The sequence below is a fragment of the Octodon degus genome, unplaced genomic scaffold (assembly GCF_000260255.1).
Source record: "Octodon degus isolate 3935 unplaced genomic scaffold, OctDeg1.0 scaffold00006, whole genome shotgun sequence".
NCBI lineage: Eukaryota > Metazoa > Chordata > Mammalia > Rodentia > Octodontidae > Octodon > Octodon degus.
Genome location: NW_004524582.1, coordinates 26,955,907 through 26,965,675, shown reverse-complemented (window position 1 = coordinate 26,965,675; position 9,769 = coordinate 26,955,907). Strand labels below are relative to the sequence as shown.

General features: G+C 51.9%; 1 protein-coding gene across 2 annotated transcripts in view; it reads right to left on the bottom strand.

Annotated features, from left to right (window-relative positions):
* Hs3st1 (heparan sulfate-glucosamine 3-sulfotransferase 1) overlaps positions 1-9,521 on the bottom strand; it is a 33,229-nt gene extending 23,708 nt beyond the window's left edge. For both annotated transcript variants that reach the window (XM_023723690.1, XM_004624563.2), the window contains exon 1: positions 9,306-9,521. The gene's annotated coding sequence lies outside the window, so the exon portion shown is untranslated. The remainder of the gene's footprint in view (positions 1-9,305) is intronic.
* Between the last annotated feature and the right edge of the window lie 248 nt (positions 9,522-9,769).

Below are 9,769 nucleotides of genomic sequence, written 5' to 3'. Positions count from 1 at the left end.
CGGGATCCTGGGTGCTGGGACTCTGGGTGCCGGGATTCCGGGTGCTGGGATTCCAGGTGCCGGGATTCTGGGTGCTGGGACTCTGGGTGCTGGGACTCTGGGTCCTGGGATTCTGAGTGTCTGGCTTTCTGGGTGCCAGGATCCTGGGTGCTGGGATTGTGTGTGTTGGAATTATGAGTGCTGGGGTTATGGGTGCTGGGATCCTGGGAGTTTGGGATTCTGGGTGCCTGAGATTATGGGCATTGGAATTGTGAGTGCTGGGGATATGTGTGCTGGGACTCTAGGTGCTGGGTTTCTGGTGCCGGGATTGTGCATGTGCATCCCCTCATCTGGCTCCCTCTCTGTTCTTTGTGTCTTCCCTTCCCTTCTCCTTCCCCACCATTTCTGCATTGCTGCTTCTGATCTGTTGACCCAAGAAGTGAAAATAAAGGTAAAATTGAATCATCTAATTTCAGACTGAAGGAAGGCAGGGTACAGGACGGAGACACCCTTGGGTGAATATGATGCGGGAGCTTTAGTTTCTGGTCTCTGGGCGTGGCATTGGGATTGTCCTCCAGAATCTGCCCTTGTTTTCATTATCTTATGCATTACATATCTTTCTCCTTCCCTCCTCTTTTCTTTTCCTCGCCCCTCCTCTCCCTCTCTTTCTGTCTCTCGCTCTCCCTCTTTTCCTCTCTCCCTCTCCCTGTCACTGTCCCTGTCCCTGTCTCTCTCTCTTTCTGTCCCTCTCTCTCCCTCCTTTTACTGTTAACTATGAGACAGGCACTGTGTCTGAACATGACATAATTCCTTTGATTTATTGAGGCTTAAGCCATCCTTTGTGATACTTTTTAAATCAGGCCCACGCTTCGAACACGGAGACTGAGGTTAGTGATGGGAAGTGACTCGCACCCCTGCAGCTCTGCTGAAAAGCACCAAGTGGACTCTAACCAGGTATCTCCACATTGAAGAGCATTTGTCCTAAGTAGATGCTGTTCTGTTCTGTTCTGTTCTGCTTTTTCTCAGTCCATATTCCAAAGAAACAGATTACTAGCAAGCAGTTTAGTTAAACGAGAAGTTATTGATATTATATGCAACAGAAACTGTTTTAACAAGAGCAATACCTCACTATTGAGGAAGTCATAAAACTCGAATTTGGAATATACATAAGCAACAAAATCCTGCTTCATTTAATCCCCCACCATGTCATTACTGCAAGGGAAACGCCACATTCCCCAGCCGTGCTCAGAACCACGGCCCCGGCGGTGACAGAGCTGGACTCCTCAGTTCACACCGAGGCCGTCCTCCGCTGGGAGCAGAGCTTCTGCAAGGCCCTCTCGTGTTCCATTAGCCTCGGACTCGTCTGACACAGGAGCAATTTCAGGTGCGAGTTTTCAAAGCACAAAGCGTCCCTTCAGCGCGCTCAGTGGAGCCCTGGTGTGGGCCTGGCCTCTCTCCTTCCAGGTCTACGGTAACGAGCTGGAAGCAGTGTGTGTACCTAATAAGGCCCTGGTGTGCTGGACCTGAGGCTGCTCTGGTGGCCACACGGACTGCGACGCCTTCTTCCCAGGGTGTGAATAATCCGCCTCATCATTTCAAGCCAGGGCACAATCTGGCTCATTTATTAAATGCACAGTGGGGTCTGTTTTGCCCTTTTTAGCAAATAAATAAGCTCTTTCATTTGACGGCTCCGTTCTTCAGCTCACCGGGGAAAACAGCCTCTCTTTCATATTGCATCATTCCTCCCAGGCTAAAGCATTTCACCTCCAAGATGATAGTGTTTTCCTTTCTTTAACTTCCTGTGGTCATAAAGCTTTTGGAAAAGTAATCTCACAGAACAGTTCCCAGAATAAGGCTTCTTAATAAAATACAGGTGCCCCCGTTAAACCTAAATTCCCAGGAAACAATATATAAGTTACATCATCCAGGGTCTCGGGCATGCTCGGCTCAAGCTGTCCCACTAGATTAGCTTCCTAGCTCACTTCAAGTAATGTTTGGGATTTAGTGTCTAGGACATACGCAAAGCATGGGTGGTTCATCTGAAATTGAAAGCGAAGTAGGTGTCCTGTTTTTTTATTTGCTACACCTAGTAACAACCAGTCAGAAACAGAAGGGAACACTGTGTCTATGCATCTCTGTGCCAGGGACTTCATGCTGGAGATGTCTTTATTTTCATGAGGAGGCTGAGAAGGCGGAGGCTCAGGAACCCAGCCACGCCGCCTTGCGTGTGTGTGCTGCCTGCGCCTGTCACTGGCCTCTTCCAGGAGGTGCACAAGCTGCCTGGAGCACCCAGCACAGTCTGGGAAAAGGACTCAGTGAGAGCCGGTTTTTACAAGGGGGAAGGGGCTTGGGGTGCAGCTCAGTGCAGTGGCCCTCGGTTCAGTCTCTCATAATGTGAAAAGGTAGGCAACCAAGTCCAGAATTAAACCACAGCAGTCTATAACTTATACCCTGTCTCTCCTTCCTGCCCAGAAAGCTGGGAGAGCGATGGTTTGACAAACAACCTGAGTGGAGCACACGCCCTCACTCCCCGTCGCTCAAGTGCTGCTTTTTTAAAGCCAGGCGAGCACGCCTTTTCATTTCAGCTGCATCTGCAGTTACCTTTCTCTCACTGTATTTTAACTGCTGATACAGGACTTTGATTTACTCTCCCAAACTAAAGAATGAAGACATTTGCATAAAACAACCCACTGCGGAATGTGCGTGCACTGAATCTGCAAGGAATTCTGGGAAAAATTCGAGGAGACCTAAAGCGCTGAAACAGAAAGTTCTTGTCAGATAACAGAAGATGGGAATGTTTTATCCCTAAATGTATCCCTTTGCCTATAGAAAAATTCGGGCCACTCTGTCCTCCGAGGAATTTAACCATCTCCACCCCGAGCCCTCTGCTCAACGCAGGTGGAGAACCTCAGAGGGCGCTCCAGCCTCGGCCACAGCTTCTCTGGGGACCTAAACGTGGCTGCTGCAGATTCAAGCCTCAGTTTCTCACAATGTAAAACAAAGATTGTGAGAGCTTCTCTCTGCTCTCCAGGTCTGGAGACAGCACAAGGGAAAGGAGATAGCAGGCACTGTCACCCTATAGGACGCGGAAGTGACACACAGTCCTACACAGCAATGACTGTCATTGCTGTGATCTCTCCAGGCCAGAGAACTTCCACAGGGCCACGCTCTACTCAGTCGACGGCTAATGTTAGGGTTCCATTCTTTGGCTTCCCTGAGCACACTGGAGACCCAAAACCAGCTGGATGAGTTCTTAAACTTTTCAGACTATCCAAACTCGACCCTGTTGGACAGTTAGTCTTTGGCATTTCTCTCTCACACCTCTCTTTTCTCTTGAGAATTTCTTCCCCCAAGAAGTTCTCCCGGTCTCCTTCGATGGAAATGCTGCCTGGTTCCTTCCTGAACCACTACTAGGAACCAGACGTGCTAGGCTAGAAACTGAAACAGCCTCTCCTGGAGGGCACAAACTGACAGGGGAGGGAGACACAGTAAGCGAGTGAGACCGCCAAGGAGGCGGGTGACGGTGTCTGGCAGGCTCGTGCACAGCTGGGCTAAGAGGACATTCCTATGCAAAAAAGAAATGGGGTGACCAAAGGGGCTTGCTTTCAGGGTGGCCTACGAACGAACGCTATGTGTTGTTCACCCGTTTCTCAGTCTCCTGGATGAGCGCCCCGCCAACAACACAGTTCATCTCTGTGCTCCTTGGGCTTGCTGTACTCCTGGATCCCCTCATCAGTGGAGAACTGCTCTTGGTCGGGTTGGCTCATCACTGCACACTAACTCATAGCACAAGGCCTAAGGCACAGGGAAGCTCAGAAGACATATTCAAGAGTCACGTTCATTAAAAGTGAGACTCTAGGCCAACATCAGGGACTAAGTCACAGATGTAACTCCCAGGAGCTAAGCAAAACTACAAACTCTCACATCAAAATGTATTTCAAGTTGGGCACAGAAACTTGATTTTGGCTAGGCAAAAGGGAAAAGCAGACTGCAGGCGCCTGAGTACATGCCTGACACCTCCTGCTCAGGACACTGCCATTTCCTATTGCCTCCCCTTGACTGATTCATTGCTGATCCTTAGAACATCGCTGCCTGACCAGTAGGGGTTTGAGTTATCTCCTTTGCTTTTCGTCTCTGTCCTCCTCTAGAAAATAAATATGAGGGTAAAGATTTCCATCTGTTTTCTTCCCTACTGTGCCACCAGTGAGCAGAACAATACTTGGTACAAGCTGGAACTCAATAAACATGTGTTAAAGGAGTAAACATGATCTTTGTAACTGCTCACTGTGGCGAGGACAAGAAGTGTCGCTAGCAGATTAAAGCAAAGACTGCCCTCACAGAGGGCAACTGATTAGGATGCTTCTGAACCCAGCCATTGGCGCCCTTGCCAGGATGTCCTGGTAAATGGTCTACCTGAGTCTCCCTGAGTTCCACCTAAATTTCCCATCTCTCCTCCAAAACCAGAGTCTGTACATTGGAGGCCTGTGGGACAGAGAGGTCTGAATACAGAAGTGCCCTGTGGGACCCGCAGAATACACTGTGGAAATAACGCATCAGGCGCGGGCACTTAGAAGTCTGTAGATTCCACACCAAACTGCAAACTGACAGTCTATCTTGAAAAATCAATCATTAGACCTGGCTGGGCCAGGTCTGAGGTCCTGCCTGCAGCCACTGAGGGTGGAAGTGGAGGTCAGGGCTGCAGGATTCCCTGACCCAGGCGGGGCGCAGTTATGCACAGGCTGCTGCTCCTTTGCTCCAGTCTGGCCAGTGAAGGCATCTGAGGCTGCGACCCCTGCTGGAAAACCACCACAAAACATGCAGTGTGGAGAAAAAAAAAATTCAAAAGATGCCCAGTGGGATCCATTTCCTTTATGTTCAAGCTACTCCTTGGAAGAGTAATGAATTCATTTTTCTAGAACTCTTGTGGCAACACATAACTATTGACAAACTATGGCCCAGTAAATATTATTCTAATGGCCTACAAAAGCTATGGCCTTAATTCCCCATTGGTAGAGGAAGCTGAGAATGCGGCATGCCCCAGGCAGCCCTGAAGATGGATTGTTGGAGGCTCCACGCAACAGCTGGCTGCAAGGCTGCCTGGCTCTGGGAGAGCAGGACTTTGTTGAAGAACAGGGGCTGCCTCTAAGGATGCCTGAGATGCTGCAAAACCAGGGTGGAAAGTGAGAAGGAATGAAAGGAACATGTTCCAGGGATGATGTCAAGATGGCGCCAAAGGAACCGGTCCACGGGGACCACATCCTGGGACACCCGTGTGGCTGCTGATGCCACCACTTGATCTGTGACTCAGGGGGTAAACACTCCCATTGTCCCCAGGTCCTTCTGCCAGTCCCTCAAGATTCCAGACCCCAAGTGGGATCTTGTGACTGAGTCTAAGTTCCGGGATGGATGATGCATGCAGGAAGAAAGGGCCCCACCTCCTGGCAAATCATCTATTTTGATCAGGAGATTGGTACCCTCCAAATAAGACCTGTGGTTGCTGGCTGGGCACCTTGCAACAACACTCAGTAGGGTTTCAGTGGTGATGGACAAGAGGCCACTGCTTGGGTACCATGCCTATACTGCCATGGGAACAGGCAGATCTGAATTCCAATCTGGATGGCTTGTACCTTTTCAAAATTAATGAAGCTTCTTAATCTGCACTGTCCCAATTTTAAAAATAGAAACGATGCCATCTGTTCTCTAAGGTTGCTTGAAGATTCCTTTCAATCATTCATTCATTCACTTTCCAAACACATTTATTTTTTCCTAAGGAACGTCTATTGAGTGAACAATTAAAATGCCAACAGAGTGTGAGTGCTCTGGTCTGATGATAGACTAAGATAAGGGTCATCTCATGACACTGGCCATTATTCACTTTGCTCCAACTAATTTGCCGATGATCCACAACTTATGTCCTTTTTTTCTTGATAAATTGATATCAATTCCTCCCTCCAAATAGATTTTCTTCAAACAGATGTCATGCGCTAGGTTAAATAAATAAAAAGAGAAGTCTGAAATTTAAGTCTGATCCTGAAAATGAGAGGCTAATAATTCTGTGACACCTAGTGTTGAAATAAGTTTTGACTACTGGGCCGGCAAGATAACTAAGTACCTGCTTAGGCAAGCACAGGTTCCATCCAGCCACCTAGTCCAGGTATGGTGGCACACCTGTAATCCCAGTGGAGGCTGAGACAGGAAGATCACTGTGAGTCTGAGCTGCGTAGTGAGATCCTGTACAAAATACATTTTTTAAAAAGAAGAATTTTTGACTACAAGAGGAAAATGTACAATGACAGGATATTCTTTTTTTCATTTAATGTTTAGTACTCATAATTAACTCATTCACACCCAAATTGGAATTTTCATGAACATTAAGGGAGCCACAAAATAAAATACAGGAAGGGTAAATTAAATAACTCCAAAACTCCATGAGTGTCTCACAATTATCCAAATACTTTCTGTACGTATGTTGTGACTTCCTGCTAAATATGTCTCAGCCCCTATTTTACAAAGATCTAAGGTGCATGGGAAGCTCAGAGAGGGACAGTTTGCCTTTGTTCTTGGAGCAAGAAGTTGGCTTCGTACACCGTTGTAAGTCCCTTGCTGTCCCCTATGAGGAGAGGGCAGCCTCGATAGAATACATTTGTCCACAGGCCCAAGGTGCGGGGTCACAGTTGCCCCAAACGTATGGGCTACAACCCTGATCGCTGCCTCCCCCAACCAGGAAGTCACTTCTTCCTGTGATGGATGGAAAGTTGCTGTGTTCTGGAGCAGTCAGGAGGCCACTCTGCACCAGCAGCAAGTGTCTCTCACAGGGCCCGTGGCTTCAGAGCAGCCTGGAACCCCCGCCCGAGCACTGATCATGGGGAGGGCCGGCTCCATCAGAGCATCCACACACGTGCCATGCAGCTCTGCGACTGTAGCCTCCGGAAGAGAGCACGGCTGAGCCTCGCTGGGCTGGCAGCCCGAGGGCAGAGGCCCTGCTCTCCAACCGACCTGCAGCGCCTACCATCAAGCAGCTCGTAGCCCCAGGTCTGTCTTCCTAGCCAGCACCACAGTTACAATTCAAGACAAGAAAAGCTTCCACGTGGCTTTCCCTTCAGAAAACCCCTGGGATTTCTCTAGAAGGAGAATTTCTTCATTTGACGACATAAGCGCAAGCCCAGTCTGTGCTGTGGAATCCAAAGAGCCCATTGCTTTAAGATGGGCTCTTCAGCAAGAGTCCTTGCAAGGCCCTGCTGGATGGAACAGGGGAATAAGGCTTCAGTCCAGGCGCACCACCAGCTGAGGAAGGAGCCCTGCTTGGCTCCTTCCAGAGCCACCTGCAAGTCGAACATCACTATCTCATTCACTTCCCCAATAGAAATTTCCGGGTTTAAATCTGCGGCTCGTTGTAGACTCAGGAGCCTCACGGTAGCCAGCAGTCTGAAAACAGCTCAAAAATCTCCACCAAGCCATCTTCACTCTAGGCTGCTGCTGTCATGAGCTGCTCTCACTTAAGAGTGCTTAGTCATGAAGTTGTCCAGCCCTGTCAAACTAAGCCAAGAGAGTTAGATGGGTAGAGGAGCCTTTAGAAGCCGACCGTTCCCTGCCTAGCGCGAGAAGAAAGAAAACCTTATGTAACACAGTGGTACATTTCATTATGTTATTTCTGTAGTCCTGTGAGGAAACAAAAATCTAAGCGCTGGAAATATAAAGAAGAAGGTAACTCAGGGCTTTGCAGCTGTGTCAGCCTTCGCCTGGAATTTCAGTAGGTCAGGCTTATTCAGATTGCATGCACTGTCTCTGGGAAACGAGAAGGCAAGAATAACTCTGAAAGCTGAAGGCGGCGCTTTGAAAGGCAAAGAGGCAGAAGTTATCCTCTCTCTCTCTCTCTCTCTCTCTCTCTCTCTCTCTCTCTCTCTCTCTCTCTCTCTCATAGAATTCCTGGCTGGAGTTTACCCTCTGGAGGATGCTGGCCACTGCTTTTCTACAAACTACGGTACATGCAATTGCAAAGCCAGCACCCGCGCCTGGGACCAAGAATCTGGTGCATGCTCCTGCAGCAGCCTGGCAGGCTGGCCATACACCCAGGACCCAGGCAGGAGCCTGGGCTGCGAACACCTAGTGCCAGGAGGTGAAGAGGAGCCCAGGGCCCAGACAGGCTTGGCCTCAGAGCCAGGGTTGATTTCACCCCTTAACTGCTCCCACGGGCGCTCTGTGTGGCCGTCCCTTCTAGCAGGAGCCTGTTTGAGAGGGCTCAGCCTGAAGACAGTGCAGTCGGAGCCGTCTCCCCAGGATCCCCCCAAAGCATCTTGGCAGAAGTTGTGGATAAAAATAGCTGGGAATACACGGAGGGAAGGGGAGGAGCGAGTCTCGCTCAAGGCGAGGCAAGGCAAGGATAACGCCGCTTGTGCAAAGTGGAGGGTGGGTGGAGGACGCCGCTCCGGCCTTGGCAGGGCTGCGGTCTGCCGGAGGCTGGACGCCCTCCCCGCCCAGGTGCTGAGATACAAGCCTGCGCGCGGAGCCTGGTTCAAACCCGCACCTCCCGGACCCCACATCCTAGCTTTGGTTTCTGCATTCTCCCCCGCCCCCCGCTTTTATCGCATTCCCAGCCTGATCTCCGGGTGCGGGTTGTGGAGCCAGAGCCTCCGCTCCGGGACCCGCTAGGGCCAGATGGGCGAGCAGAGCGGAGTCCGCCCGGGCTGGGAAGGGATGCGCGCTCCGAGCGCAGATGCGCACCCCGCCGCTCCCAGCCCTCGCGCCCAGCAACCCTTACTACACCAGGGCACCCGAAAAGGAAACCGAGAAGAAGGAAAAAAAGAAAAAAAAAAAAAAAAGTAAAAAGTAACACGAGAAAGCAAGCTTCGCTAGTAGCTGGAAAAGCGGCTACTTACTGGCAAGGCAGCCGCCTCAATCTCTTCCCATGCGAGAGGCGCTAGCCCGGGAGGAGCCAGCTCTCCGCACTATGCGCTACCCTAACTGAACGCAAAGATAAACGGACCGGGCTCCCCAGCGCGGCTGCCCCGCTGGCCAGGGGACTTTGGCCCAGTTCTCCGCCCCAGCGTGCGCAGTTTGGCGGAGCCTCCAGGGTCCTAGGGAAGCCGCGGGCGCGCGGTGGCGGCAGGAGCGAAGCTCAGCTACGGAAACAGCCAGCCCGGGCCGGGTCCGGAACTCGGGTCTCAGACCGTATGGACCCTTCTCGGAGAGTTGTGGGCTGCAGGAAAAAGCCTGAGTCTCGCCTCCCTCTGCCTCCGCTCCACCTGCGGCGGCCTCCGCTCAGCCCCGGTCCGGGCGCTGGGTAAAGTCGCCTCTCAGCACCCGCTCCACGCCCGAATCCCACTCACCTGCGCCGTGCGCTGGTCCAGCCCGTCGGGCGCCCTAAATGGGCTCTCGGACTGGGCCATGGGCCGCGCCGCGGAGCGCTCGTGTCCTGGGCGGCGAATCCCGGGACCCTGGGGTAGGGTCAGGAAGGGCGGGTGGGGAAGGTACGTGGGCTCCCGTAGGGACCCGGTGCTGGCGGTGGCTCGGGGCTGCCAGCTCGCCTAGTACCTTTCGGGCGGGCGTTTCGGAGCTTAATCCTAGGAGGGAGGAGCAGGGGGAGGAGCGGGAGCAGGAGGAGGGACCGAGGAGGCTGGACCCTGGGGAAGCGCGGCGGGCAGAGAGGACCGCGAGCGCCCACTGCCGCCCGGCCTGCGACTAGGGCTGTAGCCCAGGGGAGCGACAGCGCGAAGGTCCGGACGCCTCCTGCCCCCGCGGGGTCAGGGCTGGAAGACCACTGCTCCGCTCCTTCCAGCCCTGTGGTCCTAGG